A 20,936-nucleotide genomic window follows, 5' to 3' on the forward strand; every position below is an offset into this window, starting at 1 on the left:
CTCTACTGTCCTCTACTGTCCTCTACTGTACTGTCCTCTACTCTACTGTCCTCTACTGTCCTCTACTGTACTGTACTGTCCTCTACTCTACTGTCCTCTACTGTCCTCTACTGTCCTCTACTGTCCTCTACTCTACTGTCCTCTACTGTCCTCTACTGTACTGTACTGTCCTCTACTGTCCTCTACTCTACTGTCCTCTACTCTACTGTCCTCTACTGTACTGTCCTCTACTCTACTGTCCTCTACTGTCCTCTACTGTACTGTACTGTCCTCTACTCTACTGTCCTCTACTGTCCTCTACTGTCCTCTACTGTCCTCTACTGTACTGTCCTCTACTGTCCTCTACTGTCCTCTACTGTAGGTGCTGTAACTCCTCTGTCTCAGTTGATGTTTGTCATGATGTTGAACAAACAAAGACAGAGATGAGCTACCTAAAGCACAAACAGAATTGACTACAATAGCCTGGTCCCAGACTGGACCACCAGGCTAAGCTAGGCTACATACCAACAGGGACTAGAGAGACTAGACTTCTGGTGTTGCTTTCTGCCTGAAAGCCGACTCTGCAGCATGGAATCCCATTTGCTACTACCATTAAATAAAATACTTTGAGTGTTTGCTATAGCCTGCCTGGAGTGCCAGATGGTTTGCAGTTTTGGGACTATTCCATTTGTCTATTAAGATAGGTGACCTCAATCAAGCACAGATAAAGTATTTTAAATGATTTTCAAATATGATTTGAACCCAGGTCTGCCACTGTGGCGTGTGCATGCCTGTTTGGGCAGTGAAAAATATCCCCCTCCTTCTTCTGCGTAATGCAAGGAATCATACTCATACTTTCTCTCAGTGCAGACATAATGTAGAAGAATTCTATAGTACCCAGCCTGTGCCCAGCCTGTACCTAGCCTGTACCCAGCCTGTACCCAGCCTGTACCTAGCCCGTATCCAGCCCGTACCTAGCCCGTACCCAGCCTGTACCTAGCCCGTACCTAGCCCGTACCTAGCCCGTACCTAGCCCGTACCCAGCCCGTACCCAGCCCGTACCTAGCCCGTACCCAGCCCGTACCCAGCCCGTACCCAGCCCGTACCTAGCCCGTACCCAGCATGTACCCAGCCTGTACCTAGCCTGTACCCAGGCTGTACCCAGCCTGTACCCAGCCTGTACCTAGCCTGTATAGTGTGTGTGGTGGTGTGCATCTAGCACTGCTGTTTGGGACATGTTACCTGCTGCCATGTATTCACTCTCTCAAAGATCTTCTCTGTCCTTCTCACAAAAGAGTGGACAAGATATAGCAGGGGAACTCTGATGTCAGACAGAAAGGACATACCACTGTCATATACATAGTCCACGTACCTCTGAGGGACTTGCTGTCTAGACCAGTGGTGTTGACTTGGTCTCTGACATCATCCCAGAGATGAACAGAGGACTGGAGAGGCTTGTTGTCGTCATTGAATAACCCTGAGGACTCCTGTCCCTGGGAGGTTAGGCCTGGTACTGTGGTGGGGCTGCCTGGAACTACAGAGAAGAAGAATACTGATTTACTCAAAGACACTCCCTGGAGTAGTTTGGGGATTAAATGCCTTGCTCTAGGATAATGATGCTAGACTATGCCCCAATAGATTTCCCTGTCGGGCATAGGATTTGAACCAGCGACCCTTTGGTTGATGGTCCACTTCTCTAATGTACCTGTCATCATCTCAGGCTGCTCCTCCACATCTTGGTCCAGGTCCATGAGGGACAGGGGAGAGGGCTGGGAGGGCTGGGAGGTGGACAGCAGGGTGGGTGGTCCATCACTCAGCAGGGCGTCACATGACAGTAGGAACAACAGTGTGGAGCCTGGAAAGAGAGAAGGAAAGAAAGAGGGAAGGAAAGAGAAAAGGAAAGATAGAAAGAGAAGGAAAGAAAGAGAGAGAGAGAAGGACAGGGAGAGAGAGAAGGAAAGAAAGAGAGGAAAGAGATGAGAGAGATGAAAGAAAGAGAGAGAGAGAGAGAGAGAGAGAGAAGAAAAGAGAGAGAAGGAGAGACAGAGAGAAGATTTCCATCCATTTCTTAGATATACTAGGTAAGTACCAGCTTACATCGGGCTGTGAAATAAAGCATTGCTAAATGAAGATTTACTAAAATAAGATTTACTAAATGAAGATTTACTAAAATAAGATTTACTAAATTAAGATTTACTAAATTAAGATTTACTAAAATAAGATTTACTAAATTAAGATTTACTAAAATAAGATTTACTAAAATAAGATTTGCTAAATTAAGATTTACTAAATAAAGATTTACTAAAATAAGATTTAATAAAATAAGATTTGCTAAATTAAGATTTACTAAAATAAGATTTACTAAAATAAGATTTACTAAATTAAGATTTACTAAAATAAGATTTACTAAAATAAGATTTACTAAAATAAGATTTACTAAAATAAGATGTCCTTACAAATAGAGACTCCAGTCACCCAAGTTATAGACTGTTTTCTCTGCTACCGATAGGCAAGCAACACCGGAGCGCCAAGTCTAGGACCAAGTCTAGGACCAAGTCTAGGACCAAGTCTAGGACCAAGTCTAGGACCAAGTCTAGGACCAAGTCTAGGACCAAAAGGTTCCTTAACAGCTTCTACCCCCAAGTCATTAGACTGCTGAACAATTCATACAATTTACATTGACCCCCCCTGTACACTGCTGCTACTCTGTTTGTTTGTTACGTATACATAGTCACTTTCTTCTTCTTGAACTCCACCGGTTGGTTAAAAGGCTTGTAAATAACCATTTCACGGTAAAGTCTACACTTGTTGTATTCGGCGCATGTGGCAAATAAAGTTTGGTTTGATTTGAAATAGAAGGTAATACTCTAAATGTGTAGCTGGTGCCGTGTGGCTCAGTTGGTAGAGCATGGTGTGGCTCAGTTGGTAGAGCATGGTGTGGCTCAGTTGGTACAGCATGGTGTGGCTCAGTTGGTACAGCATGGTGTGGCTCAGTTGGTAGAGCATGGTGTGGCTCAGTTGGTACAGCATGGTGTGGCTCAGTTGGTAGAGCATGGTGTGGCTCAGTTGGTACAGCATGGTGTGGCTCAGTTGGTAGAGCATGGTGTGGCTCAGTTGGTAGAGCATGGTGTGGCTCAGTTGGTACAGCATGGTGTGGCTCAGTTGGTAGAGCATGGTGTGGCTCAGTTGGTAGAGCATGGTGTGGCTCAGTTGGTACAGCATGGTGTGGCTCAGTTGGTACAGCATGGTGTGGCTCAGTTGGTAGAGCATGGTGTGGCTCAGTTGGTAGAGCATGGTGTGGCTCAGTTGGTAGAGCATGGTGTGGCTCAGTTGGTAGAGCATGGTGTGGCTCAGTTGGTACAGCATGGTGTGGCTCAGTTGGTACAGCATGGTGTGGCTCAGTTGGTAGAGCATGGTGTGGCTCAGTTGGTAGAGCATGGTGTGGCTCAGTTGGTAGAGCATGGTGTGGCTCAGTTGGTAGAGCATGGAGTGGCTCAGTTGGTACAGCATGGTGTGGCTCAGTTGGTAGAGCATGGTGTGGCTCAGTTGGTAGAGCATGGTGTGGCTCAGTTGGTAGAGCATGGTGTGGCTCAGTTGGTAGAGCATGGTGTGGCTCAGTTGGTAGAGCATGGTGTGGCTCAGTTGGTAGAGCATGGTGTGGCTCAGTTGGTAGAGCATGGTGTGGCTCAGTTGGTAGAGCATGGTGTGGCTCAGTTGGTACAGCATGGTGTGGCTCAGTTGGTACAGCATGGTGTGGCTCAGTTGGTAGAGCATGGTGTGGCTCAGTTGGTAGAGCATGGTGTGGCTCAGTTGGTAGAGCATGGTGTGGCTCAGTTGGTAGAGCATGGTGTGGCTCAGTTGGTACAGCATGGTGTGGCTCAGTTGGTAGAGCATGGTGTGGCTCAGTTGGTAGAGCATGGAGTGGCTCAGTTGGTAGAGCATGGTGTGGCTCAGTTGGTAGAGCATGGTGTGGCTCAGTTGGTAGAGCATGGTGTGGCTCAGTTGGTAGAGCATGGTGTGGCTCAGTTGGTAGAGCATGGTGTGGCTCAGTTGGTAGAGCATGGTGTGGCTCAGTTGGTAGAGCATGGTGTGGCTCAGTTGGTAGAGCATGGTGTGGCTCAGTTGGTAGAGCATGGTGTGGCTCAGTTGGTACAGCATGGTGTGGCTCAGTTGGTACAGCATGGTGTGGCTCAGTTGGTAGAGCATGGGTGGCTCAGTTGGTAGAGCATGGTGTGGCTCAGTTGGTAGAGCATGGTGTGGCTCAGTTGGTAGAGCATGGTGTGGCTCAGTTGGTAGAGCATGGAGTGGCTCAGTTGGTACAGCATGGTGTGGCTCAGTTGGTACAGCATGGTGTGGCTCAGTTGGTAGAGCATGGTGTGGCTCAGTTGGTAGAGCATGGTGTGGCTCAGTTGGTAGAGCATGGTGTGGCTCAGTTGGTAGAGCATGGTGTGGCTCAGTTGGTAGAGCATGGTGTGGCTCAGTTGGTAGAGCATGGTGTTTGCAACGCCAGGGTTGTGGGTTCAATTCCCACGGGGGACCAGTACGGAGAAAGAAATGTATGAAATGTATGCATTCACTACTGTAAGTCGCTCTGGATAAGAGTAAGTCGCTCTGGATAAATGACTAAAATGTAAAAAATGTAAATGTAGCTTTTTCCTCTGTGTTTTTCCATATTGTTAAATTGAACTGTCTTAATAGGGTCTGTGTGTGGTCCCATGTGGCTCAGGTAGAGCATGGCACTTGCAACATCAATGTTGTGGGTTCGATTCCCACGGAGGACCAGTATGTGAAAATGTATGCATACACTTCTGTAAGTCGCTCTGGATAAGTGTGTCTGTAAGATGACTAAAAGCAGATAATGTATGTGACAGATAGACATGAAGTTACTAAGCACTTGAGTGACACCTGTCAGTCTATGACCTGTTAAAGAATGTACCCCTGTCTGATCCAATCCCCAGCCCCAGTTTTAACCACAAATGGCTTTCATACAGTCTAGAGTCCAACCAGCTTTAATTCCACAGTGTTTCAATATGTTCAACTATGAGGTCACACTGGGCTAAGTTCCCCAGTGGCTCTGTCACCAGCCACATGACAAGAATACTGAGATTTATTCCTTGTTCTCAAAATACATTTCCCATCCTAGCCATGGCTTTCTAAATGCTGAGTCACAGAGCCTTGCAGTTACTGTAGATAAGTAAGCCTGGCTCCTCTTTGACCAGGACAGTAAGGTCACAGCTACATGGCAGATAGCATCACCAAGACAGAGGTTTAGGCTCTTGTTTATTCCCTAAACACACTTTCCAGGCTGTGGATTTCTTTAATGCAGAGTCACAGAGGCTTGTAGTTAGATAAGGACAAGCCTTTACAGCTGGCAGGGCTTCTGTCACTGATTCAAACTCATACACATCTCTGTTCTCTACCTGGTGTGGCTCTGTCTGTCTGCTGGCTCTTCAAACACATCCCTAAACTCTTTAGATATAAGAAAGCTCCCGAAATATTTTTGTTTTTTTTGTACACATATTTAACCCCTTATATTTATTAGCACGAAACTACCTCCAGACTTCCATTCATTCATATGGTTTAACTTACAAACTCGTAGAGCAGAATGGAGAACACTATCGTCTTATTGAGAGTCTTATCTCTCCATAGAGCAGTCAGTCATGGGCCTTCCGAGTGGTGCAGCTGTCTAAGACATTCCATTGTAGTGCTTGAGGTGTCACTACAGACCCGGGTTCAATCCCAGGCTGTGTCACAGCTGTGCGTGACCTGGAGACCCATGAGGAGTCGCACAATTGGCCCAGCGTCGTCAGTTTTACATTTTCTGCATTGCCAAAAAAGTTCTCCTGCAACAGGCTGATCAAATTAAGATCCTCCTCTGAGTCCCCAGAACTTCTGGTGTGACTAACTGGGTTTGAACCTGTGTCTCAACCATGAGGCAGTGTTAGCGCGCCGAGCTAAAGGCTGAAGCTCAGGGAGCTAACACAAGCCTTCCGGGCAGGTCTCAGGCAATGTAAGGAATCATGGGAACGTGTTTCACCGAACCACATACTGGCCAACTATTCTAGTACTGGTCTGGTTGTGTACTCTGTGAGTTTCCACATGGCTGTCTGCGTCTAACCTTGGGTACGTCCCAATGACACGCCAATTACCTATACAGTGCACTACTTTTGAGCAGGGCCCATAGGGAAAAGATTGCCCTTTGGAAAAGTGTCCCTTTTTCACCAAGGCGCTGAAACAGTAATGTATTCTACATCTAGCTTCAAGGTCAAGACTTGTACATATGTATTCTACATCTAGCTTCAAGGTCAAGACTTGGACAGCTGTATTCTACATCTAGCTTCAAGGTCAAGACTTGGACATATGTATTCTACATCTAGCTTCAAGGTCAAGACTTGTACATATGTATTCTACATCTAGCTTCAAGGTCAAGACTTGTAAATATGTATTCTACATCTAGCTTCAAGGTCAAGACTTGTACATATGTATTCTACATCTAGCTTCAAGGTCAAGACTTGTACATATGTATTCTACATCTAGCTTCAAGGTCAAGACTTGTACATATGCATTCTACATCTAGCTTCAAGGTCAAGACTTGTACATATGTATTCTACATCTAGCTTCAAGGTCAAGACTTGTACATATGTATTCTACATCTAGCTTCAAGGTCAAGACTTGGACATATGTATTCTACATCTAGCTTCAAGGTCAAGACTTGTACATATGTATTCTACATCTAGCTTCAAGGTCAAGACTTGTACATATGTATTCTACATCTAGCTTCAAGGTCAAGACTTGTACATATGTATTCTACATCTAGCTTCAAGGTCAAGACTTGGAGATCACCCAGGACTGAGACTAAACTTTACATTGAATGTCACTTCATTGACCTATGACTGATAAAGGCTAAGTACTACTGACCATAATAATTCACACTCGCACAACAACAACAACAAGAGCAACATCAACAACAACAAGAGCAACAACAAGAGCAACAACAACAAGAGCAACAACAACAACAAGAGCAACAACAACAACAACAACAACAACAACAACAAGAGCAACAACAACAACAACAACAACAAGAGCAACATCAACAACAAGAACAACAACAAGAACAACAACAACAACAACAACAACAAGAGCAACAACAACAACATCAACAACAACAACAACAAGAGCAACAACAACAACAACAACAAGAGCAACATCAACAACAAGAGCAACAACAACAAGAGCAACATCAACAACAACAACAACAAGAGCAACAACAACAACAAGACACTAATAAATCATAACAAACAGATACCAGATATTTGTTTCCTTTACTTGGAACATGATCTATGGAGGATCCCTGATTGTGATAAATATATATATGTATTCCACAGTAAATCTCTCTGTTGCAGGCCAACTTCCTGTGTAGCCATTTGTTACTCCTTGTGTTATACAGCAGCCCTTTGCAGGGAAAGCATGTGGTTCTCTGCTCTCCTGCTGAGCTCTGGAAGGGGCAATGTTGTTAACCATCTGGTCTGGACCTAAGCAACCACATTCTTCAAATGTGCACTGCACCACACTGGGCATTGACTGTGCAATTGTAGTGTGTGTGTGTCAGCTACTTTGTTATCTCTATCTTAGGATTTCAAACATCGTCTGCTTCATGGAGGTCAATAGAATGATTAAAGACTATTCTCTGCTCTCAGTAGTTTCCAGGATGCTGCTGTAGGTGCACTCACAATCACTGCACCACATTTTCACATTTTAGTCATTTAGCAGACACTCTTATCCAGAGCGACTTACAGTAGTGAATGCATACATTTCATACATTTTTTTCTCCGTACTGGTCCCCTGTGGGAATCGAACCCACAACCCTGGCGTTGCACCATGCTCTACCAACTGAGCCACACGGGATCCATGGACATCCTTCACATCCTTCACAATCACTGCATCGCATTGGACTTGATATTGATTGTGTGATTCTTCATCTTTAACCCAAGTCATATGCATCTTTAGCCAATGGTGTATGTGCACAATGATAATGTACACACACAAGCACTTTAGCTGATTGTTCTGAAGAGTTATCTCGGGACTTTCACTGTCGTCTTCTATCTCCTTCTCCTACCCAATCAGAAGGGCGATGTACATCTGATGGAGGTCAATACCATGATGAATGGCTATTCAACCAGCCGAGAATACTGTCCAGAATGCTGCTGGGATGATAGGAGAATGGGCAACAGACAGAGGCTAGTGGACTTTGCAGCGTTGCATAGGCAGGTAGGGAGCTTTAAGGGTAGATAGTACGATGACCCTAACTCTTCATGACCCTAACTCTTCATGACCCTAACTCAATCACTGCATCACACCACACTGGACATTGACTGTATGACTCTACATAATTATCTTTAGCCAAAGCGTAGGTACATACACTACCGGTCAATAGTTTTAGAACACCTACTCATTCAAGGGTTTTTCTTAATTTTTTACTATTTTCTACATTGTAGAATAATAGTGAAGACATCAAAACTATGAAATAACACATATGGAATCATGTAGGAACCAAAAAAAAGTGTTAAACAAATCAAAATATATTTTATATTTGAGATTCTTCAAATAACCACCCTTTGCCTTGATGACAACTTTGCGCACTCTTGGCATTTTCTCAACCAGCTTCACCTGGAATGCTTTTCGAACAGTCTTGAAGGTGTTCAAACATACACATACACAACACTCATCCCAAACCATCTCAATTTAATTGAAGTTGGTTGATTGTGGAGGCCAGGTCATCTGATGCAGCACTCCATCACTCTCCTTCTTGGTCAAATAGCCCTTACACAGCCTGGAGGTGTGTTGGGTCATTGTCCTGTTGAAAAACAAATGATAGTCCCACTAAGCCCAAACCCGATGGGATGGTGTATCACTGCAGTATGCTGTAATAGCCATGCTGGTTAAGTGTGCCTTGAATTCTAAATAAATCACAGACAGTGTCACCAGCAAAACACCCCCACATCATAACACCTCCTCCTCCATGCTTTACGGTGGGAAATAAACATGCAGAGATCATCCGTTCACCCACACCGCGTCTAACAAAGACACAACGGTTGGAACCAAACATCTCCAATTTGGACTCCGGACTGAAAGGGCAAATTTCCACCAGTCTAATGTCCATTGCTCGTGTTTCATGGCCCAAGCAAGTCTTCTTCTTAATGGTGTCCATTAGTAGTGGTTTCTTTGCAGCAATTCAACCATGAAGGCCTGATTCACAGTCTCCTCTGAACAGTTGATGTTGAGATGTGTCTGTTACTTAAACTCTGTGAAGAATTTATTTGGGCTGTAATTTCTGTGGCTGGTAACTCTAATGAACTTATCCTCTTGAGAGCAAGTTTCATAGCGCCTGATGGTTTTTGCAACTGCACTTGAAGAAACTTTCAAAGTTCCTGACATTTTTCTCTTTGGTTATTTGAGCTGTTCTTGCCATAATATGGACTTGGACCAAATAGGGCTATCTTCTATTTAACCTTTATTTAACAAGGCAAGTCAGTTAAGAACAAATTCTTATTTTCAATGACGGCCTACTGGGGAACAGTGGGTTAACTGCCTTGTTCAGGGGCAGAACGACATACTTGTACCTTGTCAGCTCGGGGATTCGATCGTGCAACCTTTTGATTACTAGTCCAACGCTCTAACCACTAGGCTACGCTGCCGCCCCTATATACCCCCCTAACTTGCCGCCCCTATATACCCCCCTGTCACAACCCAACTGATTGGCTCAAACACATTAAGAAGAAAAGAAATTCCACATATTAACTTTTGAGAAGGCTCACCTGTTAATTGAAATGCATTCCAGGTGACTACCTCGTGAAGCTGGTTGAGAGAATGCCAAGAGTGTGCAAAGCTGTCATCAAGGCAATGGGTGGCTATTTGAAGAATGTAATTTGTTTAACACTTTTTTGGTTACTACATGATTCCATATGTGTTATTTCATATTTTTGATGTCTTCACTATTATTCTACAATTTAGAAAATAGTACAAATAAAGAAAAACCCTTGAATGAGTAGGTGTTCTAAAACTTTTGACCGGTAGTATATACTCTGTGTGTGTGATTCACACAAGTGCTTCAGGCTGCTTCATCTTTATAGAGTTCTCTCGATCTCATTATATCCATATCATATCATATCATAGCCACCATGGCCTATTTATTGCCTTTACCTCCCTTATCTCACCTCATTTGCTCACATTGTATATAGACTTATTTTTCTACTGTATTATTGACTGTATGTTTGTTTTTACTCCATGTGTAACTCTGTGTTGTTGTATGTTGTCGAACTGCTTTGCTTTATCTTGGCCAGGTGGGCAGTTGTAAATGACAACTTGTTCTCAACTTGCCTACCTGTTTAAATAAAGGTGAAATAAATACATAAAAATGAAATATCATTCTACATCAGTAATCAATCACTTACCTGTCCTGCTAAGTACATTCATGAGGGTCAATAGTATGATTAATGACTACTCTAGCTGCTTTGAATGGGTTCCAAGATGATGCTGTAGGAGGATGGCAGGGCTATAGCCAGAGGGAGGGTGGCTGACTTTGCAACACTGCGTAGGCAGCCAGGTAGCTTTAGCTGTGGGTAGTAGTGAAATGTATAGTGCCTGTTCTCTGGCTGCCTACAGTGTATATATATATATATATATATACAGCAGAAAACTGTTGAAAGTGTACAGGCTGAGATTACCAGGTTCATATGTGTATACACTTCATTTGGAAAATGTTCAGACTCCTTGACTTTTTCCACATTTTGATATGTTACATCCTTCTTCTAAAATTGATTTAATCAATGTTTTTCCTCATCAATCTACACACAATAACCCATAATGACATCACAATACCCCATAATGACATCACAATACCCCATAATGACATCACAATACCCCATAATGACATCACAATACCCCATAATGACATCACAATACCCCATAATGGCATCACAATACCCCATAATGACAAAGAGAAAACAGGTTTTAAAAAAAATACAAAAAATACCATATTTACATAAGTATTCAGACCCTTTGCAACAAGACTTGCAATTTAACTCAGGTGCATCTTGTTTCCATTGATCATCCTTGAGATGGTTCTACAACTTGATTGGAGTCCACCTGTGGTAAATTGATTGGACATGATTTGGAAAGGGACACACCTGTCTATATAATATACCACAATTGACAGTGCATATCAGAGTAAAACCCATACCAGGAAGTCAAAGGAATTGTCCGTAGAGCTCCGAGACAAGATTGTGTCGAGGTACAGATCTGGGGAAGGGTACCAAAACATTTCTGCAGCATTAAAAGTCCCCAAGAACCTAGTGGCCTCCATCATTCTTAAATGGAAGAAGTTTGGAACCACCAAGACTCTTCCTAGAGCTGGCTGCCCGGCCAAACTGAGCAATCGGGGGAGAAGGGCCTTGGTCAGGGAGGTGACTAAGAACCCGATGGTTACTCTAATAGAGCTCCAGAGTTCCTCTGTGGAGATGAAAGAACCTTCCAGAAGGACAACCATCTCTGCAGCACTCCACCAATCAGGCCTTTATGGTAGAGTGGCCAGACGGAAGCCACTCCTCAGTAAAAGGCACATGACAGCCCGCTTGGAGTTTGCCAAAAGGCACCTAAAGGACTCAGACCATGAGAAACAAGATTCTCTGGTCTGATGAAACCAAGATTGAACTCTTTGGGCTGAAAGCCGAAGCATCACATCTGGAGGAAACCTGGCACCATCCCTACGGTGAAGCATGGTGGTGGCAGCATCATGCTGTGGGAATGTTTTTTCAGCGGCAGGGACTGGGAGACTAGTCAGGATTGAGGGAAAGATGAACAGAGCAAAGTACAGAGAGATCCTAGATGAAAACCTGCTCCAGAGTGCTCAGGACCTCAGACTGGGGCAAAGGTTCACTTTCCAACAAGAGAGCGACCCTAAGCACACAGCCAAGAACACAGGAGTGGCTTCAGGACAAGTTTCGGAATGACCTTGAGTGGCCCAGCCAGACCCCGGACTTGAACCCGATCTAACATCTCTGGAGAGACCTGAAAATAGCTGTGCAGCAACGCTCCCCATCCAACCTGACAGAGCTTGAGAGGGTCTACAGAGAAGAATGGGAGAAACTCCCCAAATACAGGTGTGCCGAAGCTTGTAGCGTCATACCCAAGAAGACACGAGGCTGTAATCGGTGCCAAAGGTGCTTCAACAAAGTACTGAGTAAAGGGTCTGAATACTTATGTAAATGTGATATTTTTGAATTTTTTGTTGTTGTTGACTATTGCTAAAATGACAAACCTGTTTTTGCTTTGTCATTGTGGGGTATTGTGTGTAGATTGATGAAAAAAACAATTGAATCCATTTTAGAATAAGGCTGTAACGTAATTTTGGGGGGGGGGGAGTCAAGGGATCTGAATACTTTCCAAATGCACTGTAATATAATAATATAATAATCATTGAGAATATAGTCACTGAGAAACAATCATGGTGTTGGATATTGAATCCTTCCTGATGTCGTGAGCCAGCCAGCCAATGCAGTGGAAAGTATTGTGTTGAAGTAAACACATTTCACAGAGCCAGTGGAGGGAGGGAAGTTTCAGAGAAACCTATAGGCTACTGTACCGAAGTGCTGTCCTTGTTCTTCTGTGCCTGCATAGTGCTTAAAACAGATGTCAGCACTACTGTAAATGTCAGCCCTACTGTAGATGTCAGCACTACTGTAGATGTCAGCCCTACTGTAAATGTCAGCCCTACTGTAGATGTCAGCATTACTGTAGATGTCAGCACTACTGTAGATGTCAGCACTACTGTAAATGTCAGCCTTACTGTAGATGTCAGCCCTACTGTAAATGTCAGCCCTACTGTAGATGTCAGCACTACTGTAAATGTCAGCACTACTGTAAATGTCAGCATTACTGTAAATGTCAGCATTACTGTAAATGTCAGCACTACTGTAAATGTCAGCCCTACTGTAGATGTCAGCCCTACTGTAGATGTCAGTCCTACTGTAGATGTCAGCACTACTGTAAATGTCAGCATTACTGTAAATGTCAGCACTACTGTAAATGTCAGCACTACTGTAAATGTCAGCACTGCTGTAGATGTCAGCACTACTGTACATTTACATTTACATTTAAGTCATTTAGCAGACGCTCTTATCCAGAGCGACTTACAAATTGGACTGTAAATGTCAGCACTACTGTAAATGTCAGCCCTACTGTAGATGTCAGCCCTACTGTAGATGTCAGCACTACTGTAGATGTCAGCATTACTGTAAATGTCAGCCCTACTGTAGATGTCAGCATTACTGTAAATGTCAGCACTACTGTAGATGTCAGCACTGCTGTAAATGTCAGCCCTACTGTAGATGTCAGCACTACTGTAGATGTCAGCCCTACTGTAAATGTCAGCCCTACTGTAGATGTCAGCCCTACTGTAAATGTCAGCACTACTGTAGATGTCAGCATTACTGTAAATGTCAGCCCTACTGTAGATGTCAGCACTACTGTAAATGTCAGCCCTACTGTAAATGTCAGCCCTATTGTAGGTGTCAGCCCTACTGTAGATGTCAGCACTACTGTAGATGTCAGCCCTACTGTAAATGTCAGCACTACTGTAGATGTCAGCCCTACTGTAGATGTCAGCATTAATGTAAATGTCAGCACTACTGTAAATGTCAGCCCTACTGTAAATGTCAGCCCTACTGTAAATGTCAGCACTACTGTAGATGTCAGCACTGCTGTAAATGTCAGCCCTACTGTAGATGTCAGCACTACTGTAGATGTCAGCCCTACTGTAAATGTCAGCCCTACTGTAGATGTCAGCATTACTGTAAATGTCAGCACTACTGTAGATGTCAGCACTACTGTAGATGTCAGCCCTACTGTAAATGTCAGCCCTACTGTAAATGTCAGCCCTACTGTAAATGTCAGCACTACTGTAGATGTCAGCACTGCTGTAAATGTCAGCCCTACTGTAGATGTCAGCACTACTGTAGATGTCAGCCCTACTGTAAATGTCAGCCCTACTGTAGATGTCAGCATTACTGTAAATGTCAGCCCTACTGTAAATGTCAGCCCTACTGTAAATGTCAGCCCTACTGTAGATGTCAGCCCTACTGTAGATGTCAGCACTACTGTAAATGTCAGCCCTACTGTAAATGTCAGCCCTACTGTAGATGTCAGCCCTACTGTAGATGTCAGCACTACTGTAGATGTCAGCACTACTGTAAATGTCAGCCCTACTGTAAATGTCAGCCCTACTGTAGATGTCAGCCCTACTGTAAATGTCAGCCCTACTGTAGATGTCAGCCCTACTGTAGATGTCAGCACTACTGTAAATGTCAGCCCTACTGTAAATGTCAGCCCTACTGTAGATGTCAGCCCTACTGTAGATGTCAGCCCTACTGTAGATGTCAGCCCTACTGTAGATGTCAGCACTGGACCAATAGAGCAACAAGGTAATATTCTCATTGGCTGTTATGGAAATAGGACAGAAAATAATACAATCCCCTCATTAAAAAAAAAATGATGAAGTTAGCAAATGATTGTCCCGAGTCTGGTTGAGGTGAAATGATATAGAGAAATGATGGAGCCTGGTTCCATACCAGTAGGCCAACTCCTCGGACTACTGTTTTCATTGAACCAAACAATACAATAAGTTGGCTATAGCACTGAGTGGCAACACTAATTAGTGGCCTCTGTTCTGATGGTTTACAATGTTCCATGTAATCAATATCTGTCAAGTACAGTGTCACTACAATTAAACTATGGGTTGAGTGGTAAATCACTTATTAACTCAGAAGGAAAACAAATGTTCCATAAGACTGTGAAGATAAATGTGTGTACTGTGAAGATAAATGTGTGTACTCTCTAGTAATGGGATAATAATGGGATGATAATCTCCAACCAGGTCTGACTGTGCTGTGCTCGTCGTGTCCAGTATAATGACTAGCCTGTAGGAGCGCACCACCATAACTTCATTAATAAAGCCTACAAATAACTGGTCTTCCTTAGATAATCCATTCTAGATCTATACAATCCAGCTCCTCGTGAGTTTGGTGTTGCTTCTCGACTGTCTGAGGACAGACTTCTTTGTATAGGCTGTGTACTGTACTACACAGAAACAGGCAAAACAGTACTGTACTGTAAACTATAATATTTATTGTTTTTGACATCTATTTTAAATCTGAATCATCTCATGACGCCAGATTAACAAAAACAAAAACAATCATATATATATTTTTTAAACACACTGGTTTCATGTTTAAACACAGGTCTAATTGAATTCACTACTGCACCAAATCAGTGGGTCCACTTTTATAATAAGCCTCACAAATGAGTCCCATTTAATATTATCTTCTATTAGGGTGTAGGAGATATAACAGACCATGACTACATGGATTTTCTTTGGATACGTCCAGGCCCTCCTTTGTTGAGCCACAGAATGATGACGATGACAATGTTATGCATCTGTGAATATTGCATGAGAAAACACGGCGTGTGATTTATGATTGCTGCAGAAACACACTCAGTGAGACACGTTGAGCTTTTTTTGTTGATAATTCATAGTAGAAAGGATCCTGTTGGAAAACACGAATAACCATCATTTAAACAATTACAAATGATACCATTTTTTTTGTATCAATGTTTCAACAACCAAGCGATGTTTCAATTGAAAAGAGATTGAGCGCGTAGTTTACGTTGATTTGGGCTATCATGCGACACCAATAACAGTAACTCGACTACTGTAGCGGCGCAGACCTGCCATAATAAAAACAAGACTTACCGAATAAAAGCGGGCGAAGCAGGCCTGCCATGACTGCAGCGAAAACAATTCCAGACTATTTAGAAGTGTTATTTACTCGTCGGTTTTCAGCTGTAGCGGGCAGAGAGAACGCGCCTCATCGCATACTGGCTGGTTAAGGGAAACGCTAAACGTAATAAGCGTCTGAACTTGCATACTCCGGTTCACGATTATCTGCATCTCTCTCAGCGCTGTGTGTGTGTGTGTGTGTGTGTGTGTGTGTGGAGACAGGCTCGCACTGACAGATGCTGCTAATATGGTGCTTTCAAGACAACTCGGAAACTCGGTATCTCCGAGTTAAAAATGTATGTACGTTATTGGTCTATTCTGATATTTTCCAAGTGTTGAAGCTCCGGCACCATGTTTCTTCAACGAGTGTGCAAGTCGGAAATGTCCGAGTTGTCTTGAACGCGGCATATGACAACGCCTGTCTGTGCGGGCATAAGCACCCGTCAGAGTATGTCACATAATGTAAACAATGACACTTCAGAGGTAAACCCTCTCGTCTGAATTAAATGTTGACAGTCACATTATTTCGTGTAAATGATAGCACGGGTGCAGTGATTAATTTAAACTAGAAGAACAGGCCTTTATGTATTCTACCAATCGTACCCCACACACCCACAATTAGGTTTTTCTGATAAAAGAGCTGTAGAGATGCAACCTGGTCTCAGAGCATATCGTATTATTCTTTTAGTAAATCCGAGACACCCTATTTAGAATGACATGTTACATTTTCATATTAACTTGTAGATGTCCATCATGTTACGAATGTACAATTCCTACAATGTTACAAATTACATTTCGTAAAATGTTATGAATTTGCAAATGCACAACATATACCATGACGGACATCCACAAATTTGTTGTAGCTAACGTTAGCTAGGTGGCTAATGCTAACGTTAGCTAGCTCTAGGGGTTAAGGTTAGGAGTTAGGTTAAAGGTTTAGGATAAGGGTTAGCTAAAAGGTTAAGGTTAGGAGAAGGGTTAGCAAACATGCAAAGTCAACAAAAAAAAGTATTTAGTTGCTAACTAGCTCAAATGCTAAAGGTGTCTGTGATGAGATTCGAACACGCACACTCCTTTCATTTGTGTTAAGTAAACGTAGCATGTCAAACTAATTTGAGTGTCATAGTACGTCTAGTCTATGTTACTTCTAGTCTATGAGACCAGGCTGAGATATACAGCAGGCTAGGAGTTTGATTCACTGATAGACGAGATGTAGAGACAAAATCAAATCAACTCATTTTTATCTGTCACATGCGTCATAAACAACCGGTGAGACGAGTGAAACTTACTTACGGGTCCTTTTCTAACAAAGCAAAGAAAAAAAGAAAAAAAAAAAAGAAAAAGTGACAAGGAATACATTTCACAGCAAATAGCAATGACAGGTAATTGAGGTAGCCCTGTAGTACATTCAGGAAGTATTCAGACCCCGTTCACTTTTTCCACATTTTGTTACGTTACAGCCTTTTAATCTAAAATGGATTATATCATTTTTATGGTTGAAACCAAGATTGAACTCTTTGTCCTGAATGCCAAGCGTTACGTCTGGGGGAAACCTGGCACCATCCCTACGGTGAAGCATGGTGGAGGAAACCTGGCACCATCCCTACGGTGAAGAGTGGTTGCAGTATCATGTTGTGGGGATGCTTTTCAGCATCATCATGTTGTGGGGATGTTTTCCAGCAGCAGGGACTGGGAGACTAGTCAGGGTCGAGAGAAAGATGAACGGAGCAAAGTACAGAGAGATCCTTGATGAAAACCTGCTCCAGAGCGCTCAGGACCCCAGACTAGGGAAAAGGTTTACCTTCCAACAGGACAACAACACAGCCAAGACAACATTAGTCTCTGAATTTCCTTGAGTGGCCCAGCCAGAGCCCGGACTTGAACATCTCTGGAGAGACCTGAAAATAGATGTGCAGCGACACTCCCCATCCAACCTGACAGAGCTTGAGGATCTGCAGAGAAGAATGGGGGAAACTCCCCAAATACAGGTATGCCAAGCTTGTAGCGTCATACCCAAGAATACTCGATGCTGCAGTCGCTGCCAAATGTGCTTCAACAAAGTACTAGGGTATAGTATAGGGTCTGAATACTTATGTAAATGTTATATTTCAGTTTTGTATTTTTAATACATTTGCAAAGATTTCAAAAAAACTATTTTTGCTTTGTCATTGTGGGATATTGTGTGTAGATTGAGAGGAGAAAAAAAGAATTTAGTCCATTTTAAAATAAGGCTGTAACGTAACAAAATGTGGAAAAAGTCAAGGGGATCCGAATACTTTCCAAATGCACTGACGATGTCATCAATGCACTTAATGAAGATGGTGACTGTGGTAAACTCAATGTTATCGGATGAATCCCAGAACATACACTTAGGTTGGAGTCATTAAAACTCGTTTTTCAACCACTCCACAAATTTCTTGTTTACAAACTATAGTTTTGGCAAGTCGGTTAGGACATCTACTGTGTGAACGTCACAAGTCATTTTTCCAACAATTGTTTACAGACAGATTATTTCACTTAATCACAATTCCAGTGGGTCAGAAGTTTACATACAATAAGTTGACTGTACCTTCACAATTTCCAAAGCTTCTGATAGGCTAATTGACATCATTTGAGTCAATTGGAGTTGTACCTGTGGATGTATTTCAAGGCCTACCTTCCAACTCAGTGCCTCTTTTATTGACATCATGGAAAAATCCAAAGAAATCAGCCATGACCTCAGAAAAAAATTGTAGACCTCCACAAGTCTGGTTCATCCTTGGGAGCAATTTCCAAATGCCTGAAGGTACCACGTTCATCTGTACAAACAATAGTACACAAGTATAAACACCATGGGACAACGCAGCTGTCATACCGCTCAGGAAGGAGACGCGTTCTGTCTCCTAGAGATACTTTGGTGCGAAAAGTGCAAATCAATCCCAGAACAACAGCAAAGGACCTTGTGAAGATGCTGGAGGAAACAGGTACAAAAGTATCTATATCCACAGTAAAACGAGTCCAATATCGACATAACCTGAAAGGCCGCTCAACAAGGAAGAAGCCACTACTCCAAAACCGCCATAAAACAGCCAGACTACAGTTTGCAACTGCACATGGGGACAAAGATTGTAGAACTGTTTGGCCATAATGACCATCGTTATATTTGGAGAAAAAAGGGGGAGGCTTGCAAGCCGAAGAACACCATCCCAACCGTGAAGCACAGGGGTGGCAGCATCATGTTGTGGGGGTGCTTTGCTGCACGAGGGACTGGTGCCCTTCACAAAATAGGTGGCATCATGAGGGACGAAAATTATGTGGATATATTGAAGCAACATCTCAAGACATCAGTCAGGAAGTTAAAGCTTGGTCACCAATGGGTCTTCCAAATGGACAATGACCCCAAGCATACTTCCAAAGTTGTGGCAAAATGGCTTAAGGACAACAAAGTCAAGGTATTGGAGTGGCCATCACAAAGCCCTGACCTCAATCCTATAGAAAATGTGTGGGCAGAACTGAAAAAGTGTGTGCGAGCAAAGAGGCCTACAAACCTGACTCAGTTACAAGAGCTCTGTTAGGAGCAATGGGCCAAAATTCACCCAACTTATTGTGGGAAGCTTGTGGAAGGCTACCTGAAACATTTGACCCAAGTTAAACAATTTAAAGGCAAATACTAATTGAGTGTATGTAAACTTCTGACCCACTGGGAATGTGATGAAAGAAATAAAAAGCTGAAATAAATCATTCTCTACTATTATTCTGACATTTCACATTCTTAAAATAAAGTGGTGATCCTAACTGACCTAAGACAGGGAATTTTTACTAGGATTAAATGTCAGGAATTGTGAAAAACTGAGTTTAAATGTATTTGGCTAAGGTGTATGTCAACTTCCGACCAATCTGTGCCAGTGAAACAGTTCTGTAGCTTAGCATCCGCTTCAATCGGACCACTTTCCATATTGAGCGTGTCACTACTACTTCCTGTTTAAGTTTTTTGCTTGTAAGAAGGAAGCAGGAGGACAGAGTTATGGTCTGATTTGCCAAAGAGATAGCGATGGAGGACCTTGACACCTTTGTGTGTGTGTGTGGAGTAAAAGGACATCTCGAGTGGTCACCTCTGGTTGCACAGGTGACATGCTGGTAGAAGCCAAACAGTTAAGCATAAGTAAATGGAACATTGTTCTCTTTTTATGCACTTCTGAGTATTTTGACCTTGAATTTATGCATGAGAATAGCATGCTAAGTCACCTGCTATTCGTTCAGGGTGGAGATTTAAGAAATGTAGGTGTGGCCTACAGATACACCAATAGCCGTGGGATGTAGAGGTGTTAAGGGTGCTGCTCCACCCCCTGCAAAATGGGAAAAGTTCAATTAAAATGTTACGGAACAGAGCGCAGACCAAGCCCTAACAGTTCGAACCCGAATTGGCCTTCGTCACAGTTCTGGTTAGAGCAGGAAATAGCGGAATTTAAATTCTATTACCATGGGTTATCTCCAAACCAGTTATAATTCATACATACTTTCCCCCCACATGTCTAAATAGACAAGATGGAGAATTTTTTTTTTTTTTTTAACATCTATCAAATTGGTGTTGAAACAGAGATGAAAATGCATATATTTAGATATATTTCTTTAATTGATCCCTATTTTCTGAATCTCTCAATGTATTTTAGTCTGTCAACAAAATTTGCATCAGTAAGATAAAATGTACTGAAAACCCTATTGAAAACACCCAAGCGAAAATCTGTTGGTAAGCAAGTGGGAGAGTTTTCAAGCGGTTGAATTACATGTATTCAGCGTGCGTAATGCAAACCCCATTACGCACCTTCATAAAAGGTAAAGACAGAATACCAAGTACTGAGAAGTGTAATTGCCTAAATCGGAAACGGGCCCTTGGTCAATAGTATGCTCTGCGGTTTAGCATGACGTATTCGAACTCAAGACGAGCAAAAACGTGAGACTTCCTTAACATTAGAGATAACACACCACTACACCTACAGATGTCGATGCCTTGCAGTGGCGGCAGGTGACACCGTTTAAACAAAGGATCTACATTTATTTATTGTTTAATTTAACTAGGGCAAGTCAGTTAAGAACAAATTCTTATTTTACAATGAAGGCCTACCCCGGCCAAACCCTCCCCTGACCC

This window comes from Salmo trutta, chromosome 14 (genome assembly GCF_901001165.1).
Source record: "Salmo trutta chromosome 14, fSalTru1.1, whole genome shotgun sequence".
Classification (NCBI taxonomy): domain Eukaryota; kingdom Metazoa; phylum Chordata; class Actinopteri; order Salmoniformes; family Salmonidae; genus Salmo; species Salmo trutta.